Source organism: Limanda limanda, chromosome 18, assembly GCF_963576545.1.
Source record: "Limanda limanda chromosome 18, fLimLim1.1, whole genome shotgun sequence".
Lineage (NCBI taxonomy): Eukaryota > Metazoa > Chordata > Actinopteri > Pleuronectiformes > Pleuronectidae > Limanda > Limanda limanda.
Window position 1 is genome coordinate 1,907,655 of NC_083653.1, and position 23,190 is coordinate 1,930,844.

General features: G+C 47.8%; 1 protein-coding gene across 1 annotated transcript in view; it reads right to left on the reverse strand.

Annotated features, from left to right (window-relative positions):
* hivep2a (HIVEP zinc finger 2a) overlaps positions 1 to 23,190 on the reverse strand; it is an 80,369-nt gene that overhangs the window by 24,283 nt on the left and 32,896 nt on the right. Inside the window, exon 4 of the mRNA XM_061091417.1 lies at positions 13,986 to 14,052. The gene's annotated coding sequence lies outside the window, so the exon portion shown is untranslated. The remainder of the gene's footprint in view (positions 1 to 13,985; positions 14,053 to 23,190) is intronic.

Consider the following 23,190-nt stretch of genomic DNA (forward strand, 5'->3'; position numbering starts at 1 on the left):
AAGAAACTGCTGACCAGCTAAAAACCCGCAGCAGCAAACCGAAGCAACGAGTTTGGTTTGAAAGAAAAGAAAGTTTGTGTTACAGTCGAGGGCGGAGACGCTGTTTAATTGGTCAAAAAATATAAGCTCCAGGAAAACAATGAAAATCTGATAAAGAAAGAAATATGACTTTTAAACTCACTTTAAACTTTGGCTGCTCTGAGAGAGAAAAGAGTTTTAATGTGGAGAATAAATATCGTGGATGAAAAGTCGGAGTTTATTTGTTTGTTGATGTTTTTACCTCTCGGACTCACAGGCGAGTTTTTAACAAGACAAAACTTCCCGTTCACACAACTCAGTGAAACCACAATCTGTGTGTGTGTCTGTGTGTGTGCAGCTACAGCTTTATAGGACACACAAATCTCCAGCGTCCCAATTTATTTACATTTAATTTATCTTTTCTTTGGTGAGTATAAATTCAGCAAGTGCCCAAACTCTAACTATTGCTCCTCGGGCGAGTCTGAGATGTTTGTGGTTCTCTCGTTACGCTTCGTGCTGTAAACGCAGAGTCGACACTTCCTGCCTCCGCTCACACCAGCTCATCGGGGATTTACTCCCTTGTTTCTTCAGGAAGACTTTAATTGTGACACGTCTGAGGGGAAGTGTTGAGTTTCAGGGACGGCAGCTTGACGCCAGGACGGAGCAGAGTCGAAACAGATGAATCAGTTTCTGTCAAACACAAGTTGGCAAAACTACTGAAAGAAAATGAATCGTTTGCCAAATCAGCTGTTTGGACAGAAACACCAATAATTCATCTTTTGTAACTTCAAATCTAGTCAAATTTACGGCTTCAAAAATCATAACTTTTCAGCTCAAGTCAGAAACAACAATTTATTGTAAGAATTCAGGTCAATCGTCAAACGACAGTTTACAAAACCACAGAGTTGGTTCAGCAGCTGTTGAATGAAAGAATCTTCAGAGCGAAGCTGCAGCTAAAGAATGTTTTCACCATTTCCTTGATTTAAAGAATAAAAAACAAGCCACAGGGAGGATTTCAATGTTTGTGTTTTGTCCAACAAACAGTGAAAAACTTAATTTATTGTCATATTTGACAAAGAAAAGCAGCAGATTTAAGGACCTGAAATTACATTTAAAAATAATAAAAAAAACGCTTTATCTCTCTCTCTTCTTAGTTTAGTCTTATTTTATTATTGCGATTTATTAATGCATTGTGTCTTTATTGCTTCTCTTTCATTACTAAGTTGATTTTCTTTCATGCGTTTCCCTGCAAACAATGTTCATCTGCTTGTTCTTTATTATTATAAATCATGAGTCAGAATCTTGAGTCTAAATGGACAAACTTCTGATACTCTTTCATTAATGTTATTTTTGTATCTATTTGTTCCAGTGTGCACACACACACAGACACACACACACACACACACACACACACACACACACACACACACACACACACACACACACACACACACTGCAGTTACAGTAACATGGGAAACGAGATGTGACCCTGCGCCAATTCAGACTGTAAAAGAATTCCATGTTCAATGTTGTGTCTCTTGGCACACACTCTTACATACGGCACACACACAGTACACACACACTGTGCACACACACTGTGCACACACACTGTACACAACACACTGTACACACACACACTGTACACACACACTGTACACACACACTGTACACACACACACTGTACACACACACTGTACACACACTGTACGTTCAGAGTTTTCTTTTCCAAAACAGCCGTTCTTCTGCAGCTGTGGCTGTTTGAGCAACATGTTTCCATTTAACCAAGAAAGCTAAAAGAGACAGAGGAAAAGATGGAGAGAGGGAGAGAGAGAGAGAGAGAGAGAGAGAGAGAGAGAGCGAGAGAGAGAGAGAGGGAGTAAAAGAAACAGAGGGGAGGGGTGAGGAGGTAAGGAGGGGAAAAACAGGCGTCCTGTTGGTGTAAATTGCCAGTGGAAAAGAGAAGGCGGTCATATTTTCCACAGGGCCGTTGAGCCAGCCTTGAAACTATTACTGAGTTAGCCCCGTGTGTGTGTGTGTGTGTGTGTGTGTGTGTGTGTGTGTGTGTGTGGCTTCATTACATTTTCCACAACAGTTTGCAGAATACACCAGGAAGCACGATGGACAGAGGAAGGAGGAGAGAGGGGTTTGTTTAGCGGATGGTTTTCAGTTCTCCTGTGATGCACCAACGTCCGAACTCTGGTGTTTCTATAGAGCTGCTTCCTCATCATCGCTCCTCCGTATGAGGAGGTGCACGTGTGAACGCATATCTCCGAATGAGGAGGCGCATGTAGCTTCCACGACCTTTCTCCACCTGACCTCCTGGTTAGTGTGAAATCCAGGAGAAGCAGTCGATGTCTGAGCGCAGCAGAAGATCCTCCTCCGGGTTTTAACCGTAGATCACGTCTGAAAAACGGCTCTCGAGGTTTTCTGAGCTGAACCAGTTGTAATTAAATTCTTTAGGGCGTGATCCAGGGTTCCCCCCCCCCCCCCCCGGCTCCTCTGAGGTATTTACTGGCTGTTGAGGAATAGGTTTATAGCTGAAGTGTCCTCCAGCAAAACAAAACCTGTTTGACAGATAACGCTGAGGATTCCTTCACCGGGTTGGTTTCAGATCTTCAGACTTTTCAGTTTAGTCAGAAACTAAATATCAGTTGTGTGTCTGGGTCTCAGACCTGTTGTGGGTTCAGGTCTCAGTTGTGTGTCTGGGTTAGGGTTGCAAAATTCCGGGAATATTCAAAGTTGGAAACTTTCCATGGGAATTAACGGGAATTAACGGGAATTAACAGGAATATACGGGAATTAACGGGAATAAACGGGAATATACGGGAATTAACAGGAATAAACTGGAAATGTTGTGGGTAATTTATACTAACTGTATTTACCTTGTCATATACAGACATAAATATAAACATTTTGTTGTGTCATAGGCTGATTTGAGTCCTGAGGAAACTTTGGGCACTTGACTATATGCTTCTGCATCGTTGTGTCATTCTTAACATAGGTCTTTGCACAGTATTTGCAAATGTACACAGCCTTTCCTTCTACATTGGATGAGGTGAAATGTCTCCACACATGAGAGAGTGCACGTGGCATTGTTCTGTAGAATAAGATGAGAAAAAAGTTTGTAAAAAAACACTAATGCAATGCCAGAGATATAAATAGTTAACTATTGCAATTGTCTGTAAACATATTTTACAATTGATGGATAAATGAATGGAAATAGTCTAGATGAACAGATGAACAATCCTCAATCAGCATGCTAATATATTTTCCCAGTAATATCATGGAAACTTACCTGACTAGTCCTGCACTCTACAGCAGGCCTCAATAGCCCTGCTGTAGAGTGAAGCATGCTGGGAGTTATCTGTGCATGTGATGGAAGAATGACCAGTGGAGGGTTGAAACTCAACGTTCCATACATCTTTAAAATAGAGTTTTGAATGATGTTTTTATTGCTCAGCGTTTAATTTGCGTAGTGTTTTTTTTTTTTTCAAAATTCCCAAAATTCCCGAGCTAAACTTCCCATGGAAAGTTTCCGGAAAGTTTCCGGAGATTTACCGGAAACTTTCCGCCCCTTTGCAACCCTAGTCTGGGTCTCAGACCTGCTCCGGGTTAGGGTCTCAGTTGTGTGTGTGGGTCTCGGACCTGCTCCGGGTTCAGGTCTCAGTTCCCTGCAGACCTCCAGCAGACACTGGGGCAGTGTGTCACTAACAGTAACAAACAGAAGCTCATTGTTCCTCCTCAGATCCGGTTCGGACCCGAAGTCGAGACCACAACAGTCTCTTCTCTTTCCCGGCTGATCTAAGTTTAGCTCCGGTGCCTCTGGCCGCGGCCGCAGAGACGATTGTGACGCAAACTGCAAAACCTCGACACACTGGCGTCCGTTATAGAGCTTCTTCTTCATGCATTCATCCTGATTGAGCTGCGTGCACAGAGCAGTTTGTGTTTCTGCAGATTCTGAGTCTGTGAGTGAAAGATGCATCGAGTGGGAGCGTCCGGCCCAGAGCTCCGAAGGTCCCAGTCAAACACAGGGCACAAGACTGCTCCTGGTGTGTGTGTGTGTGTGTGTGTGTGTGTGAGTGTGTGTGTGTGTGTGTGTGTGTTTACAGGCAGCATCACACTTACATAAGCTGCTTTTCTTTCATCTGCATCCCCTCGTTTCTCCTGCTTTCCTTGTTGCCTCGTCTCCTTTGTTCTCTTGCCTCCTCTTGTTGTCTCCTTCACTCGTCTGTGCACCTCCTTTTCCATTCCCTCTTTTTCATTCATGCCCTCCCGTTTCCCTCTCCTCTCCTCTCCTCCCCTCCTCTCTTCTCTCCTCTCTTCTCTCTTCTCTCTCCTCTCTTCCTCTCCTCCTCTCCTCTCTTCCTCTCCTCTCCTCTCTCCTCTCTCCTCTCTCCTCTCTCCTCTCTCCTCTCTCCTCTCTCCTCTCTCCTCTCTCCTCTCTCCTCCCCTCCTATCCTCCTCTCCTCCTCTCCTCTCCTCTCTCCTCTCTCCTCTCTTCTCTCTTCTCTCTTCTCTCTTCTCTCTTCTCTCTCCTCCTCTCCTGTCTCCTCTCTCCTCTCTCCTCTCTCCTCTCTCCTGTCTCCTCCTCTCCTCTCCTCTCTCCTCTCTCCTCTCCTCCTCTCTCCTCTCTCCTCTTCTCCCCTCCCCTCCTCTCCTCTCCTCCTCTCTCCATCGTTAATAAAAACCCTGCAGGCAGGTTTGAGCTGCACCATAACGCTGAGTTAGTTTTCCTCTCCTCTCCTCTCTCCTCTCTCCTCTCTCCTCTCCTCCTCTCCTCCTCTCCTCCTCTCCTCTCCTCCTCTCCTCTCTCCTCTCCCCTCTCCCCTCTCTCCTCCTCTCCTCCTCTCCTCCCCTCCCCTCCTCTCCTCTTCTCCTCTCTCCATCGTTAATAAAAACCCTGCAGGCAGGTTTGAGCTGCACCATAACGCTGAGTTAGTTTTCCTCTCCTCTCCTCTCCTCTCCTCTCCTCTCCTCTCCTCTCCTCTCCTCTCCTCTCCTCTCCTCTCCTCTCTCCTCTCTCCTCTCTCCTCTCCTCTCCCCTCCTCCCCTCCTCTCCTCTCCTCTCCTCTCTCCTCTCCTCTCTCCTCCCCTCCTCTCCTCTCCTCCTCTCTCCATCGTTAATAAAAACCCTGCCGGCAGGTTTGAGCTGCACCATAACGCTGAGTTCGTTTTCCTCTCCAGGCCCAAGTTTTCCTGGAGCACATTGTTTCACAGAGTTGCATCAGAAGCAGTTTGAGCCTCGGAGCAGCGATAAGATAACTCACGTAGCATGGAGGCCGGGTAATTACCAAGACTTTCACTTACAGACCTCACAACCCAAACAGGATCCAATTAAGGCCGGTGGTACCAGTATTTATGTGAGGAGGGGTCGAGAGAGAGCGCCCATTATAGAGCGTAATAAAACATGTATCATCTGTGGAACCAGTGTGTGTCATCCTGTAAAAGCTCTCAGAGGAAGAGTTTGGTTCCAGCCCCCCCCCCTCAGTCCTTCACCTCCTTTTCATTCAAGCCTGTGTTCATTATGAAATGTTTTCCATTGTGATATTAGAGAAACAACTTTGCACGGACGAGAACAAAAGGCTGACGCACATAAATGTTGAATGTGGCTCAGGGGGGGGGGAGCGAACATTTCTTTTTGCAACGTGTCGTCACAATTTGTTGGACTTTTCCAATGAAGTGTATCTATGAGAAATTCAGAAGTTGTGTATAAAGTCATTATTGAGTAAATAGAGGAAGACAAAAAAAAGAAAAGTGGAAAAACCCTAAAACAACATTTAGATGAAGTCTAACATCTTCGCTCCTGGCTCCTCATCTACAAGCAGTGAAATGCACAGTGTGTGTGTGTGTGTGTAGTTTATTCTCGACACAATGGGGGCGGGTGGTTCAATGAATACTGTCCCCAACACCCGTTACTCACACACACACACAGACACACACTGACTGTCCACCCACGCCACACAGAGCTAATCGCTGTTCCCTCACATCCGAAGAACAGCAGGTATGTAGGAGGTGTGTGTTCTCTCTCTCCTTCTGTGTGTGTGTCTGTCTGTGTGTGTCTGTGTGTGTCTGTGTGTGTGTGACTCGTACCCTACACCTGCACATACAGAATGTTCCTGTTCCATTTCCTGCAGCAGAACTTGCTGCTGATTTGCATCTCTTCTCCTGTAATTTCCTTCTCTGTTTAAATTCAGCTTCTTTATTGCTGCGACATGTAAAACAGATTAATGTCGTCAGAGCAAATAACCTAAAGTAGAGAAGTGAACTTTCTGTCTAATGCAATAGTTTGAAATGTGCATGAAATGCGTTGAAGGAAACACGGCCACCGAGCTGTGAACGTTCTCCTGATAGAAAACAGAATCTTCCTCTAAGTGAGAGTTTAACCACGAGATTAATAATCGTGGTTTCATCACTACACGTGGTTGTTGTGTAGCAGGATCAGATATCTTAGCAGAAATTAAATGTTTGCTGATCAGTATCAACACATCTGACTTGTGATTGCTTATCAACACGTCCTCATCACGTTGAGAACTTTATCTCCTTCTCCTACAAAGTGTATTTGCTGCTGCACTTTCAGTTGCAGTTGCACAATTTCGAGGAGACAAAAAGCCGCACAACCAACAATCTCAACTCCAACACAACATGTGAAGCTCGGTCCAGACTCAGGAACATGTGGGGAGCGTCCAGGCGAGGGGCGGAGCCTGTAGAGCAGCAGGAGGCGGGACATGACGTATAAACTCATGTAGAACTGAAGGATGATCAACCTCGTGTCTCTCAGTGTCCATCTCCATGGAAACCAGCTGAGTACCAGTTTATTCATCAATAAAATCATCCAACACACAAACAAATGTACACACAACCACACACACACACTGCTCTCTATCTGTGAGGACACACACTCAGGGGGGGGGGGAGGACGCCATAGGAACAGATGAAGGCGCTGTCAGCAGCACCTGCTCCTCCTCCCATGATCCTCTCTGCTCCTCATGGACCACTGACTCCATTTATAAAAAGAAGGAGCGCTTGATTTGTTCGTCACCTTCACCTCAGATTGTCAGGTTTCAAAACGCTATAAAAATATCCTGGGAAAACAAAAAACAATATTTGTTCTTTTCACGTTTTTTATTCTCAAAGTCAAATTGTCACGTCGGGAAACAATCACATGACTCCGCCTCCGCAGCGTCACACACAAAGAACCGTCAGTCAACACTGTGTGTGTGTCTGTGTGTGTGTGTGTTTGTGTTTCAAGCCTTTGTCTTTCTCTCTACAATCCCCCTTTGTTTTAACGTCTTGACCTCCACCACCTCTCTCTCCCTCTCTTTCATTTCTTTGCTTCCCTCTTCTCCTCTTCCCACTTCTCTAAATCCATCTCTCCTCCCTTCTCCCTTTCTTTTCCTCTCCTCTCTCTCCTTCCCCTCTTTCCCGTGGCCGTGATCATCCCTCACCTTTCCTCCCATTTTCTGGTTACACTTTTCCCGTCGTCTGCAGTTTTTAATTAATCAGGCGACTCGTTAACGAACTCTCCCCCCCCCGACCGTTAATTAATCAGGTTCCTGCCTTAATGAACAGTCTAAACTTGTTAAACCTGTTTCGCTCTTAATTAGCCCGTTAGCTCCGGGGCCCGGCGCTCCGACAAGACTATTAGGAGCCGTACTACGCCTTGATGAGCGTGAGCGTGAAGATGACCTCACTCCCTAATGGGGCTGCTCAAATATTTATAGGGCAGGAAGCTGAATGGGAAGAATGATGGAGCTCAGGGAGACAGCAGACATGAGAAGAGCGATGCTGCCTCCGAGTGCTCGTACGCTACCGACCTCCGACCTGCGAACACGTGAAGACGAGTGAAGCCCGAAGGGTCAGAACACGCCGCTCGGCCTCCTGTACCGAGAACATGTGGACGTTAACTGCTGGACGTCACCTGACAGGTTCTGGAAAGTCACTGAATCGTTGGCTCACGGACAAGTTCATCGTAAATTTCATCAAAAAGGTTGTATCCAATATATATTATAAAAAGGTTGAACAATCAGTTTGTTTTGTTTGAGTAAAATGTTCAGTTTTGTGGCCAAAAGCGATAAAAATAAGTTTATAGAAACTCAGATCCTCCTTTATGAACAGGTGTTCAGAGCTGGAGCTGCTGAAGGTCTCAACTCGATCATCTGGGACATTAACTGTCCCTCAAAGTCTTCTGATGAAGTGTTAGCACGAAGCCCGTGTCCCTCGCCGCGGCGTCGAACCCGGGAACGATCTGGACCTTCGGGTGATTCATGTTCTCGCCGGGCAAAGTCGTGAAGTTTACAAAAACACGAATCACGGTGATTTGCTGCAGTAATTCACTTCAGATCCGAGTGTTGGTTCCTCCTCCTGCAGGCGAGTGAGATCATTCCACTTGTTTCCAATTCCTTCTTCCCTGTGTCAGGAATCCTCTGGCAGCACGTGAGAGGACGACTCAGGCAACACGCACGTGAAGAGGAATGAAACCAAACCTGTGAAAACTGGAGCGCGATAAAGAAACCGACGGAGCGAACGCATGAAATCAGGAACAAATGAAATGATCTCACCCAGATTTCCCTTCATCGTGAGACAAATGGGATTTTAAGACTTATAATTAGATTAAATTACATGTTGATGCTTATCTTCAGGAATTCAGGATGCAGAACGACAGGAAAGAGAGGAGAAAGGAGAGATGGAGGGGGGGGTGGGGGTGGGGGGTGACGCCATGGATGTGGTATCTCGCCGGGGAAAGTTTGGGGCGATGACATCAGAGCGTCGAACACAAACACTGGAACGAGCACGAGGTCAAGGTGTTGTGTTACCGTGAGGAGAGTGGAGGATGGGAGGATGGAGGGAGGAAGCCAGAGTCCAGAGAGGGAGAGAAAGAGATGAAGAGAGAGAGATGAAGAGAGAGAGAGAGAGAGAGAGAAGAACAGAAAGAGGGAAACAATAAGACGATGAGCGATAAAGAAAGGAGGACGAGGGAAAGAGGTTAGAATGAAGTCAGTGTTGAGGGACTGGGTGGAACCAGATGGGAAACACATGCTGTGAAACACACACACACACAGACACACACAGACACACACACAGACACACACAGACACACACACAGACACACACAGACACACACAAACACACACACACAGAGACACACACACACACACACACAGACACACACGCTCCAGTGTAGCTGGAGTCTTACGATGACCTCCTGACACCAGATGGAAGGATGACGCTCCTTCCTCTCACCTCCAGGATTCTGTCAGTCACAACTCGGCATTCTGGGAAACTGAGTTCCCACAGTAGTGATGCTGCGTTCAGGGCCCAAGGAAGAGGAAGTACATACAAGCTTCACACAGGAAAGCAGAGTTCAGGACATGTGATCGGTTCAACTTCTGAACTCTACAAGAAAAACTGCCAGACTGCACCTTTACTGCAACTTTACTCTGGAATAAAAAACTAAAATGCTTCCAGTTTAAATGTTAATTATTATATCAATAAAGAAAAAATACTTTTTAGCTGCAGATTAAAAAACTGCTTCTAGTTTCCAGCCCTGGTTCGCAAATTTAGCCTTAGATTCCATATTCTACAGAAAATGGCCAAAATTTGTATGGAAATATCATTTTCATCACATTTGAGATCAAGTGTTGACATCTGCATGGTCAGGCCTTTAAGTGTGTATGTGTGTGTGTGTGTTTGTGTGTCTGTGTGTGGTTTGGGGGGGTTTGGGGGGGGTGAGATGACACAGCATGACGCCGAAGCTCCCCCGCTTCCCGAGAAGCTGATGCGTGAGCGGCAGTTTGTCTCCATGGCGATGAGCAGCTTTTGACACCTGTAGCTGTCATACCCCGACAACAACGTCACAGTGTGTGTTATGTACAACGCACACAGACACACACACACACACACACACACACACCCACACACGCACAATCATCTGTTAATGCCGCTCGGAGACTTTCTGGTCGACAGCGGTTGAAGTTGCACTGAACCACGAGGGCGTTTAAACAGATTCAACATGGAGGATCCTTCCAGATTACGAGTGTTCACGGAAACACTTCAACCGTCACCGTGTCGGTAAGAAAAACACCGACGCTGATAATAGACGGTCGGGAGCCGGGATGTGTGATCGTAACAATCGCACACGATTGCAGATGAATTAAAAAGCCGATGCTCTTCACTCAATGTGTTCAGTGTCGTTATCTCTCAAGTTACCAGAAGCTTCCGTCCCTTCCTACAGATTCTGAATATCCACATGTTAAATCTGTTTATGGAGATTAAACTGATCAATGCTGAAGTGACAGATCTGACACTTCCACGTGTGAGCCGGACGAGCCTGACATGGAACCAGTAATTAGCCGCTGACTCATCGTCGGAAGTGAATAATCAGGTTTCTGTGAGACGTGGATTCTGAGTTATGATCCACATCGTTGAGATTCATGTGAAACCACGGAAACAGACGCTGCTGCTGGATCCTGACGCGTTGCATCACAAACACAAACCGCCATCATCGACCAGACCGGATCCAAACCATGTGACCCGGTATCACAACGTCAGGGTGTGTCTATGTGCTGGAATCTGGGGTCAGGTGTCGTCCAGAGACGCCTTGAAAATCTCTTTTATAGTCGAAAGGATTTTCCCCAATAAAATGTGGTTATCTAGGTTTTTCCTTCAGGGAACTTTACGCTCAGTTTCTCTCTTCGTTCACACACAAACGTTACTAACACAAAAGCAAGAAAGTTGAGATTGTGGTCTTTCCAGTTGTGCAGGTGTGCGCTCGGCAGGTGTGACCAGCACAGGACGTTGTGTTTGTTTTAATTACACAAGGGAGCTCCCTTTTGTCTGCATACATTTTTTGAAGTCAAACAGCTGACTCGTGATTTGTTTCAAAGTGAGTCAGCGGTGGATTCTGGGAAAGGGTTGGGTGAAGATGACCAGGGCTGATGGGAAATACACACACGCACACACACACACACACACACACACACACACAGGCCAGTTCCAGATTGTTATGCGTTTTATTGCTTTGGCAACACAGCAGTGACAGTCGTGCCAGTGATGGATGTTTGAATGAAACCGAGTCGAGTGAGAGCGGAGAGCAAACACACACACACAAAATATAAGTACTTTTCAAGAATCTCAGATTTCAAAATAAAAGCACGCACAATGCGAGACGGAGAACGGACAGAGGGAGAAACAAATAGTTTTGCAGCTGTGTATTCATAACTCGACCTTTACCCAGAATCCCTCACTCTCTAGAAATGTCCACAAATATGTTCAAGTAGAATAACGACCCGCTGTGTTTACAGATTCGTCCGTTACCTCATGGAAAAAGTGAAATGCACATTCAGAAACGTTATTTTCTGCTGTTGTGCAAACCACAAAGCCAAAGTGATATTAGTGGTATGAAATTATGATTACTACATGCTGATGCTGAAACCGTATACATCTCTGGAGTTCAGGCTCGGAGGTAATGATGATGAAGATGAAGGTCTCCTGCCAGGATTCTGCCTCAGCTGCACGGACGTTTATTCATGTTTTCACCAGCGTTGCAATAACAGAAGTTAAATCTAAAACCCGGGGACCGGATCCCGAGATGACGGGAAACCTGAGAGTTTCATTTCGGATCATTTGAACCTTGTGAAATAACAGATTGTTTCCTGTACGTCAGGAATCGTCACGATAGGCTGATAACGGGAAGTTAAAGGTCAAAGTTCATCAACTCCTGAAGAAGAGACGTCTCCGCCGAGTGGTTCAGGATCCAAATCACACGGGAGGAAAACTCCCTCCTCATCGTTACCACAGAAAACAGAAGTTGGTAACATCATGTCTGACCGCTGATGTGTGTGTGTGTGTGTGTGTGTGTGTGTGTGTGTGTGTGTGTGTGTGTGTGTGTGTGTGTCAGTGGGTCTGAGGCTCGTTGGTTAACGTGCAAACTTCAACAGCTGCTTATACGACTTTTAGCCTCTTTAAGAAAAAGTACATATCAGGTTGTATCACGAACAAAATGAAAACTTTCAGCTTTTATTATAAGTTTGTATTATTTTGAATATAACTACGTCAGATCTTTATCATTTTGTTTTGTTTCTTTTCGTAACAGGTTTTTTAAAAAAGTCTAATAATCACGATCATGACTGAAGACTCTACTTTCATTGAGTCTTATTAAACATGAACTTGCACCTGTGGACGAGCAGCTCTCCACACGTGATCCAGCACCGGACACATTTCTGGAATTAGCCGACAGAAGTCTCGCTCAGCAGTGTGCAACACGTCTGCACAACAATCTGTGAGTTAGTATTTCCAAAGCTCGCAGCCAGTTGGAAGTTACCACCCCAGCTGTTTGCCACCTGCTAGCGTGGCGTGCGTTTCCTGCTCCGCATGCAAACATGTATTTCCACTTTGCGTCGCTGCCGTGCACGAGGCTGAAAACAAACGTGATGCACCGAGCTTCTCGTCGCCTTGGTAGGAGAAGTCGCTGCCGAGTCCTTCAGGTTTTCTCTCATCTGACCCCAGACTCATTCTGCTGTTGAACAGACACTGTGGTGATCTGTAAGTTGATCCACTTTCAAACAGTTTGACATTCGTGTTTATTCGACTTTCAGACGCACAAAACCAACTCGTTTCACTGGTGGATTAATTCTGTCTATTGTTTCATTTGATCCCGTGTTTATGAACATGCAGCTCGTTGTGAGCCCGGGTTGTGTTGTTGATAAAAGACACATTTCCCATCGGGGGGGGGGGGGGGGTAGTAAGAAATCCTCGAAGCCTCAGCCCCCCCCCCCCGAACTGAGTGAATGCACGAGCGTTACCCAACTGGAGCGAGACAGCTGCAACAATATCAGACTGGAGAGAGAGAGAGAGAGGGCGAGAGAGAGAGAGAGAGAGAGAGAGAGAGAGAGAGAGGGAGAGGGAGAGTGGGGGGGTCAGCGAGGTTCTATTTTTATCTCCTGCGAGTCGTGTCTCGGCTTGAATGGAGGCAAAGAAGCAAACAAGAATTGTGTTGAAAGGCGAGCGCAGGCAAATTATTTCATAACCTTGGCACACAGCAGGCTGCTGAGTGCCAGGGTGTGTGTGTGTGTGTGTGTGTGTGTGTGTGTGTGTGTGTGTGTGTGTTATCATGCTGCACTATAGGACATCATCACAAACTCAAACTTCTCCAAAGCTCCACATGATGCATCTTCTCGTTGCAAAATGTACTGCTGCCCTAATTAGTTTTTCTTGATATCTTTTTATATTTGGCTCCTACTGCTCGTTTGTATCACTGTGTGTGAGTGTGTGTGTGTCTGTGTGTGTGTGTCTGTGTGTGTGTCTGTGTGTGTGTTTTAGGGCACGTACTAAATTCAGTTACAGCTTTCTAACAAAGTTCTTTGTCCCAAAACCACAAAGTCTGCGTCAAACCAGAATTATCAGAGTTGCTCACATCGCCTGGTGATTTATTTCCCTGGAATGTGTGTGTGTGTGTGTGTGTGTGTGTGTGTGTGTGTGTGTGTGTGCGTGTGTGTGTGTGTGTGTGCGTGTGTGTGTGTCTGTTTTACAGCTGTATTCTTGCTCCATTTGTGGCTGTGGTCACATTTAAATTCTGTCCTCTCCTGCAGTAACTATTTCAATTCAAGGAATTCTCTTCACAGAATCCTGGAGGCTGCAGTCGTCCTCGAGACACGAGTCTGAAAACCTGCACGTGACAAACACAACAGCACCGGGGACGCCAGCGGTCGCACAACAGCAGGGACACCGACATGCACAACAACACATCCTGTACCAACAAGAAGCCAAATGAGAAACTCCATCAGAAATGTACTGAAAATACCAGTTCACCACCAACAGCAACACAAAGACAATCACTAACCGTTCTGCAGGTGAGACCCACAACGAGGTTACACCCCCCAGTGACCTGATTTCTACCAGTTCAACAACAGAGTCTGAACTGGGACCAGCAGCTGGGGGGGGGGGGGTTGGGGGGGGGCAGATCTGCTTACCTGCAGGTCTGCACGTGCTCAGGTGGATTTCAGCCGGAGTCCCTGGATGAGGGCTCACGAGGCCGTCCTGGAAAACAGATGAGAGAGAGAGAGAGAGAGAGAGAGAGAGTGAGTGAGTGACACCGACAAGTCATTAGAGCCGACTTCAACTCAAACCTCCATAAAAACACAACATATCTAATATCTATATAGTTTAAATCGTATAATATATTATATACGATATAAACATGGTGAATTCCAGAAGATTACACAGTTTCAGCCAAAGTTACTAAAGTACATTTACTCAAGTACTTTATGAGTTACTGGTACTTTACTTTCCACAACAATTGTTTTGTGAGTGTGTGTGTGTGTGTGTGTGTGTGTGTGTGTGTGTGTGTGTGTGTGTGTGTGTGTGTGTGTGTGTGTTTCTGAGGAAGCACAGTCACTATCGCAACAGGAAATAAACAGGATGTGGTGGAGGAAGTGGTCACTGGGGGTGTGATACAGAACCCTCCCCCTCATCCTCACATTTTACAATTACACACACACACACACACACACACACACACAAACACGCACCACACACATAGACACACACGAGGAGAAACACAATAAGTGTTTTCTCAATGAGAAGAAAAGAGAGACAGTGGAGAGACGGGAAGGAAGAGAGAGCGAACGAGGGAGTGGAGGAGAATGAAAAGAGAGGCAGAGGGGAAAGACAAAGAGAGAGAGAGGGAGGAAGGGGAAGAGAATGAGATATAGAGGGGTGAGAGAGAGAGAGAGAGAGAGGGAGAGAGAGAGAGAGAGAACTCACAAGAATGAAAGTTCCTTCAATTCATCGAAATCGTTGTCCGTCACAGACACACACACACACACAAACACACAAACGCAAGCACACACACACACACACATACACACACACACACACACACACACACACACACACACACAGAGGAACGACTGTTTTGAGATCAGATTTTTCCCCGAGTCGTCCTTTTGCTCCGGTCTGGAAAAACTATGACCCTGTTTTTCTGTTTCATGTCTGTCAAAACAGTGTGTGTGTGTGTGTGTGTGTGTGTGTGTGTGTGTGTGTGTGTGTGTGTGTGTGTGTGTGTGTGTGTTATTTCCGAAGAGGAAAAAAAAGTTGCACAGCTGTTCCGCTTTGCCCCATTTTTGAATTGGTTTATTCCAAACAACCTGATCAGACTTCATCATATTTGACCCGTGAGTCAGTTCTGCTCAGTGATCAGAACCTGAAGCTGCTGATCATCTCCTTCTGGTTCATGTGAAAATCATAACTGCATCTGTCAGTTGACCTTTGACCTACAAGGTGAGGGCTGCAGCCACAGCTGAAGCTCATGATTTATTGTTGTGAATCCATTCATCTATTAATAATTTATAAAAACTCAATAACTTCTTCCAACTCTTAATTTACTGTCACATAAAATCACAAGAGCTTCAGTAAAAGTATTAAATACTTCATAACAAGTAAACATAAAAAAATTGATTCAAGTAGAATAAGGACAAACAGTATTAAATTAAGTAATACCACTAAAGTACTATAGTAATTTGTTTTACTATGTGTGCAGATGTACTTTTGTAATGATCGTAACATGCAAGTATTTGTATTGTCAATGTGTGATACACTATTTAAAAGACTGTTAAATGAGTATTCAATAATTACTTTCATTATGGATTAATTTGATATATATTTTCCAGTTGAGACGATTGTAAAGTTTCTGTAAATAGTGAAAAATCTCACAGTTCAAAGCAAAACTTATTGATTAAAAGGAAAATCGTGGTTAAACGAGAGGAAACTGATTTTTCTGTGGGACATATTATCGATCCTCGTTAACCGTCTGTTGACGAATCAAAAACCTGAATCAGCTCCTCTCTCTCCTCCTGATCCTTCGCTCGCCCTTTAAACAAACCATTAAAACCATGTGAGCATGTGACTAATTCCTGCTGATCACATTTCTCTCGGAGACACACGAGGCCGGAACAAGGACTTGTGGAATATTCCTCTGTTGATTTTCCGTTCATTGTCGCCTCCGGCCGAGGGAAAACTGGGATCTATTCTCATCTCTTCCCTTTTCTCTTTCTCTCTCCTGCAGTGAACTCGTCCACGACTCATATTTCTGTTTGCATCCTCGTCCTGCTGCTTCCAGCCGGGTCCCAGGAAACCAACACACCACCGACCAGCTCCCAGAGAAACACTGCAGCTCCACCACTGACTCAAGAATCCAGTTTCCAGAGAAACACACAAACTCACTTTGATTCGTCTCATTGATACAAATCATCAAACTCCGATTATACAACAAATCAGTTCAGTAAAAATCTGCTATGGTTTCACATAATCCTCGTGAAACCATCAGCTACTTTTTCCTATTGTTTGGTTCGTGTCCCATCTGCTAACATGGAGGAGGCAAGGTTTATGACCTATACTGCAGCCAGCCACCAGGGGGGGATCCAGATGCTTTGGCTTCACTTTCACGATACACACACTGTTTTTGCATGAAATGGATTGAAACAAAACTGGAGAGCAAATTAAAAATATACCTACAAATATTCACGCACTGTTTGAAAACCAACAAAACAATCAACAAACTTCTTCAAACCGAAAAAGTCAACTGACGCAAATGTTTCTAAACAACCAGATAACTTCCTGTCGTTCTGAGTCGACTTCCTGTTCCATCGTTTCTCTGCTCGGACGGAAAAATGTCAGAGTCGCATTTTGGGAGTTTTATGGTCGTAAGGCAGCGAAGAGGAGGAGGAGCAGCTTTTATTCCACTGTTAAGCTGCTCATTATGAAGCTCGACAACACACACACACACACACACGCACACACACACACACACACACGCACACACACACGCATAACCTCCCACCTGACACAAACACACACATGAACACACACACACACACACACACACACCAACAGACCGCAGAGGAATTTCCTAGTTTCATATAAAACTGATAATGGGATGTGTCCCAGCGGGAGCGGAAAATCAGAGGTGACTTACAAGCCTCCACATTCCAACCCCACACACAGACACACACACAGACACACACACACACAGACACAGACACACACACACACAGACACAGACACACAGACACAGACACACACACACACACACACACACACACACACACACACACACACACACACACACACACACACACACACACACACACACACTGAGGTTCGAGAGAGCAGACAGAGAGAGTTTGGCAGAAGGAAAACCGTTAGCTCCTCTAAGTTTCCATGTCGGCCTCTTTGGAGGAGTCAAGAGGAGTCAGGAGGAGTCAAGAGGAGTCAGGAGGAGTCAAGAGGAGTCAGGAGGAGTCAAGAGAAGTCAGGAGGAGTCAAGAGGAGTCAGGAGGAGTCAGGAGGAGTCAGGAGGAGTCAGGAGGAGTCAAGAGGAGTCAGGAGGAGTCAGGAGGAGTCAGGAGGAGGAGTCAGGAGGAGTCAAGAGGAGTCAGGAGGAGTCAGGAGGAGTCAGGAGGAGTCAGGAGGAGTCAAGAGGAGTCAGGAGGATTCAGGAGGATTCAGGAGGAGTCAAGAGGAGTCAGGAGGAGTCAGGAGGAGTCAGGAGGAGTCAGGAGGAGTCTGGAGGAGTCAGGAGGAGTCAAGAGGAGTCAGGAGGAGTCAGGAGGAGTCAGGAGGACTCAGGAGGAGGAGTCAGGAGGAGTCAAGAGGAGTCAGGAGGAGTCAGGAGGAGTCAGGAGGAGTCAGGAGGAGTCAGGAGGAGTCAGGAGGAGTCAAGAGGAGTCAGGAGGAGTCAGGAGGAGTCAGGAGGAGGAGTCAGGAGGAGTCAAGAGGAGTCAGGAGGAGTCAAGAGAAGTCAGGAGGAGTCAAGAGGAGTCAGGAGGAGTCAGGAGGAGTCAGGAGGAGTCAGGAGGAGTCAAGAGGAGTCAGGAGGAGTCAGGAGGAGTCAGGAGGAGGAGTCAGGAGGAGTCAAGAGGAGTCAGGAGGAGTCAGGAGGAGTCAGGAGGAGTCAGGAGGAGTCAAGAGGAGTCAGGAGGATTCAGGAGGATTCAGGAGGAGTCAAGAGGAGTCAGGAGGAGTCAGGAGGAGTCAGGAGGAGTCAGGAGGAGTCTGGAGGAGTCAGGAGGAGTCAAGAGGAGTCAGGAGGAGTCAGGAGGAGTCAGGAGGACTCAGGAGGAGGAGTCAGGAGGAGTCAAGAGGAGTCAGGAGGAGTCAGGAGGAGTCAGGAGGAGTCAGGAGGAGTCAAGAGGATTCAGGAGGATTCAGGAGGAGTCAAGAGGAGTCAGGAGGAGTCAGGAGGAGTCAGGAGGAGTCAGGAGGAGTCTGGAGGAGTCAGGAGGAGTCAAGAGGAGTCAGGAGGAGTCAAGAGGAGTCAGGAGGAGTCAGGAGGAGTCAGGAGGAGTCAGGAGGAGTCAAGAGGAGTCAGGAGGAGTCAGGAGGAGTCAGGAGGAGGAGTCAGGAGGAGTCAAGAGGAGTCAGGAGGAGTCAGGAGGAGTCAAGAGGAGTCAAGAGGAGTCAAGAGGAGTCAGGAGGAGTCAGGAGGAGTCAAGAGGAGTCAGGAGGAGTCAAGAGGAGTCAGGAGGAGTCAGGAGGAGTCAGGAGGAGTCAGGAGGAGTCAAGAGGAGTCAGGAGGAGTCAGGAGGAGTCAGGAGGAGGAGTCAGGAGGAGTCAAGAGGAGTCAGGAGGAGTCAGGAGGAGTCAGGAGGAGTCAGGAGGAGTCAAGAGGAGTCAGGAGGAGTCAGGAGGAGTCAGGAGGAGTCAGGAGGAGTCAAGAGGAGTCAGGAGGAGTCAGGAGGAGTCAGGAGGAGTCAAGAGGTGTCAGGAGGAGTCAAGAGGAGTCAGGAGGAGTCAGGAGGAGTCAAGAGGAGTCAGGAGGATTCAGGAGGATTCAGGAGGAGTCAAGAGGAGTCAGGAGGAGTCAGGAGGAGTCAGGAGGAGTCAGGAGGAGTCTGGAGGAGTCAGGAGGAGTCAAGAGGAGTCAGGAGGAGTCAGGAGGAGTCAGGAGGACTCAGGAGGAGGAGTCAGGAGGAGTCAAGAGGAGTCAGGAGGAGTCAGGAGGAGTCAGGAGGAGTCAGGAGGAGTCAAGAGGAGTCAGGAGGAGTCAGGAGGAGTCAGGAGGAGTCAAGAGGAGTCAGGAGGAGTCAGGAGGAGTCAAGAGGAGTCAGGAGGATTCAGGAGGAATTCAGGAGGAGTCAAGAGGAGTCAGGAGGAGTCAGGAGGAGTCAGGAGGAGTCAGGAGGAGTCTGGAGGAGTCAGGAGGAGTCAAGAGGAGTCAGGAGGAGTCAGGAGGAGTCAGGAGGACTCAGGAGGAGTCAGGAGGAGTCAGGAGGAATCAGGAGGAGTCTGGAGGAATCAGGAGGAGTCAGGAGTGGTCAGGAGGAGTCAGGAGGAGTCTGGAGGAGTCAGGAGGAGTCAGGAGGAGTCAGGAGGAGTCAGAAGGAGTCAGGAGGAGTCAGGAGGAGTCAGGAGGAGTCATGAGGAGTCAAGAGGAGTCAAGAGGAGTCAGGAGGAGTCAAGAGGAGTCAGGAGGAGTCAAGAGGAGTCAAGAGGAGTCAGGAGGAGTCAGGAGGAGTCAGGAGGAGTCAGGAGGAGTCAAGAGGAGTCAAGAGGAGTCAGGAGGAGTCAGGAGGAGTCAGGAGGAGTCAAGAGGAGTCAAGAGGAGTCAGGAGGAGTCAAGAGGAGTCAGGAGGAGTCAGGAGGAGTCAGGAGGAGTCAGGAGGAGTCAAGAGGAGTCAAGAGGAGTCAGGAGGAGTCAAGAGGAGTCTGGAGGAATCAGGAGGAGTCAAGAGGAGTCAGGAGGAGTCAGGAGGAGTCAGGAGGAGTCAAGAGGAGTCAAGAGGAGTCTGGAGGAGTTTGGAGGAGTCAGGAGGAGTCAGGAGGAGTCAGGAGGAGTCAAGAGGAGTCAGGAGGAGTCAGGAGGAGTCAGGAGGAGTCAGGAGGAGTCAGGAGGAGACAGGAGGAGTCAGGAGGAGTCAGAAGGAATCAAGAGGAGTCAGGAGGAGTCAGGAGGAGTCAAGAGGAGTCAGGAGGAGTCAAGAGGAGTCTGGAGGAGTCAAGAGGAGTCAGAAGGAGTCAAGAGGAGTCAGGAGGAGTCAGGAGGAGTCAAGAGGAGTCAGGAGGAGTCAAGAGGAGTCTGGAGGAGTCAAGAGGAGTCAGAAGGAGTCAGGAGGAGTCAGGAGGAGTCAGGAGGAGTCAGGAAGAGTCAGGAGGAGTCTGGAGGAGTCAGGAGGAGTCAAGAGGAGTCAGAAGGAGTCAGGAGGAGTCTGGAGGAATCAGGAGGAGTCAAGAGGAGTCAGGAGGAGTCAGGAGGAGTCAGGAGGAGTCAAGAGGAGTCAAGAGGAGTCAGGAGGAGTCAGGAGGAGTCAGGAGGAGTCAAGAGGAGTCAAGAGGAGTCAGGAGGAGTCAGGAGGAGTCAGGAGGAGTCAAGAGGAGTCAGGAGGAGTCAGGAGGAGTCAGGAGGAGTCAAGAGGAGTCAGGAGGAGTCAGGAGGAGTCAGGAGGAGTCAAGAGGAGTCAGGAGGAGTCAGGAGGAGTCAAGAGGAGTCAGGAGGAGTCAGGAGGAGTCAGGAGGAGTCAAGAGGAGTCAGGAGGAGTCAGGAGGAATCAGGAGGAGTCTGGAGGAAACAGGAGGAGTCAGGAGGAGTCAGGAGGAGTCAGGAGGAGTCAGGAGGAGTCAGGAGGAGTCAAGAGGAGTCAAGAGGAGTCAGGAGGAGTCAGGAGGAGTCAGGAGGAGTCAAGAGGAGTCAGGAGGAGTCAGGAGGAGTCAGGAGGAGTCAGGAGGAGTCAAGAGGAGTCAGGAGGAGTCAGGAGGCGTCAGGAGGAGTCAGGAGGAGTCAGGAGGAGTCAGGAGGAGTCAGGAGGAGTCAAGAGGAGTCAGGAGGAGTCAAGAGGAGTCAGGAGGAGTCAAGAGGAGTCAAGAGGAGTCAGGAGGAGTCAAGAGGAGTCAGGAGGAGTCAAGAGGAGTCAGGAGAGTCAGGAGGAGTCAGGAGGAGTCAGGAGGAGTCAGGAGGAGTCAGGAGGAGTCAGGAGGAGTCAGGAGGAGTCAGGAGGAGTCAAGAGGAGTCAGGAGGAGTCAAGAGGAGTCAGGAGGAGTCAGGAGGAGTCAGGAGGAGTCAGGAAGAGGAGTCAGGAGGAGTCAAGAGGAGTCAAGAGGAGTCAGGAGGAGTCAGGAGGAGTCAGGAGGAGTCAAGAGGAGTCAGGAGGAGTCAAGAGGAGTCAGGAGGAGTCAGGAGGAGTCAAGAGAAGTCAGGAGGAGTCAGGAGGAGTCAGGAGGAGTCAGGAGGAGTCAGGAGGAGTCAGGAGGAGTCAAGAGGAGTCAGGAGGAGTCAGGAGGAGTCAGGAGGCGTCAGGAGGAGTCAAGAGGAGTCAAGAGGAGTCAGGAGGAGTCAAGAGGAGTCAGGAGGAGTCTGGAGGAGTCAGGAGGAGTCAGGAGGAGTCAAGAGGAGTCAGGAGGAGTCAGGAGGAGTCAAGAGGAGTCAGGAGGAGTCAAGAGGAGTCAGGAGGAGTCAGGAGGAATCAGGAGGAGTCTGGAGGAAACAGGAGGAGTCAGGAGGAGTCAGGAGGAGTCAGGAGGAGTCAGGAGGAGTCAGGAGGAGTCAAGAGGAGTCAAGAGGAGTCAGGAGGAGTCAAGAGGAGTCAGGAGGAGTCAGGAGGAGTCAGGAGGAGTCAGGAGGAGTCAGGAGGAGTCAAGAGGAGTCAGGAGGAGTCAAGAGGAGTCAGGAGGAGTCTGGAGGAGTCAGGAGGAGTCAGGAGGAGTCAGGAGGAGTCAGGAGGAGTCAAGAGGAGTCAGGAGGAGTCAAGAGGAGTCAGGAGGAGTCAGGAGGAGTCAAGAGGAGTCAGGAGGAGTCAAGAGGAGTCAGGAGGAGTCAGGACGAATCAGGAGGAGTCTGGAGGAAACAGGAGGAGTCAGGAGGAGTCAGGAGGAGTCAGGAGGAGTCAGGAGGAGTCAGGAGGAGTCAAGAGAAGTCAGGAGGAGTCAAGAGAAGTCAGGAGGAGTCAGGAGGAGGAGTCAAGAGGAGTCAGGAGCATCTGCAGAGTCTGAACATGTTGCTGCAACGTGCACGGGCAGTTACAGCTGGATTCAGATGAAGGGATAAGAAAAAGAGCAGAAAGTCAAGAGAGCGGGAGAAGGAGTGAGATGGATTAAGAAAGTGTAGAATAGCTCCAAGGAAATATAGAAGGAGCAGGAAGAGGAGAAAGAAGAACAGGAGAGACAAAGACAAATGGGAGAGAGGAAGAGACAAAGATGACAGGAGGAGATGAAAACAGAAAAGATTAATAACGGAGTCAACATGCGATGAATGGATGAGGAATGTTGGAGAAAAGAGGAGTTTTTGCTCCTCTTCTTCTTCTGACCTTTGTTCCCTCGCTCAACTTTACTTTCATCTCCCATCATCCTTTCATCTTCCGGACCCCCCCCCCCCCTTGTATTCACCTCCTCATCACGAGAGACTTTTCTCTGATATGAGGAAATGCAGCTTTACCTCAAAACAGGAATTATGATTATCAGTATTCCCATCTTCCTGTCCTCCCTTCATCCCCAGCTCCTCCACTCCTCTATTCTTCAGTCACTTTTACCCTCACGTCATCATCCCTCCATTTCTGCCTCTATCACTCTCTCTCTCTCCGATCCATCCACTCGTCCATCTGCTCCTTATTTCACTTCTCTCGCCACATCGTGTTTTCATTTCTTCCTCCATCGCCACGGTTACGTCTCTCCCTTCCGTCTCGTCACCTTCCATCTGTTTCTCCCTCTATCACTCCGTCCGTGACTCCTTCTTATCACTCACTCCCATTTCCTGTCATCCCTTCATTCTCTGCCTCCTTCACTCCCCATAACTCCTCTGCCCTTTTCCTCTCCTCCGTCGCTCCACCGTCGCTTCATTAGTCCTTGATCGCTCTTTTAATCCCATCTCTCATTCTTTACCTCCACCGTCCCCTCTTTATTTTACTCTTTCCCTCCTTCCATCAACCTGCATCCCTCCTTCCATTCTGTTTCATCCCTCCTTCCTTCCTCCCTCCCTCCATTAGCATATCTTCCTCTTCTGTCATCACTCCATCATGAAGCTCTGTTTGCCAGGCGACCAGAGGCTATGATATGCTGCCACTACCTGCTGTGTGTGTGTGTGTGTATGTGTGTGTGTGTGTTTGTGTGTGTGTGTGTGTGTGTGTGTGTGTGTGTGTGTGAGTGTGTGTGTGAGGTCCTGGCAGCTTGTGTAGCACAGAAGGTAAAAGG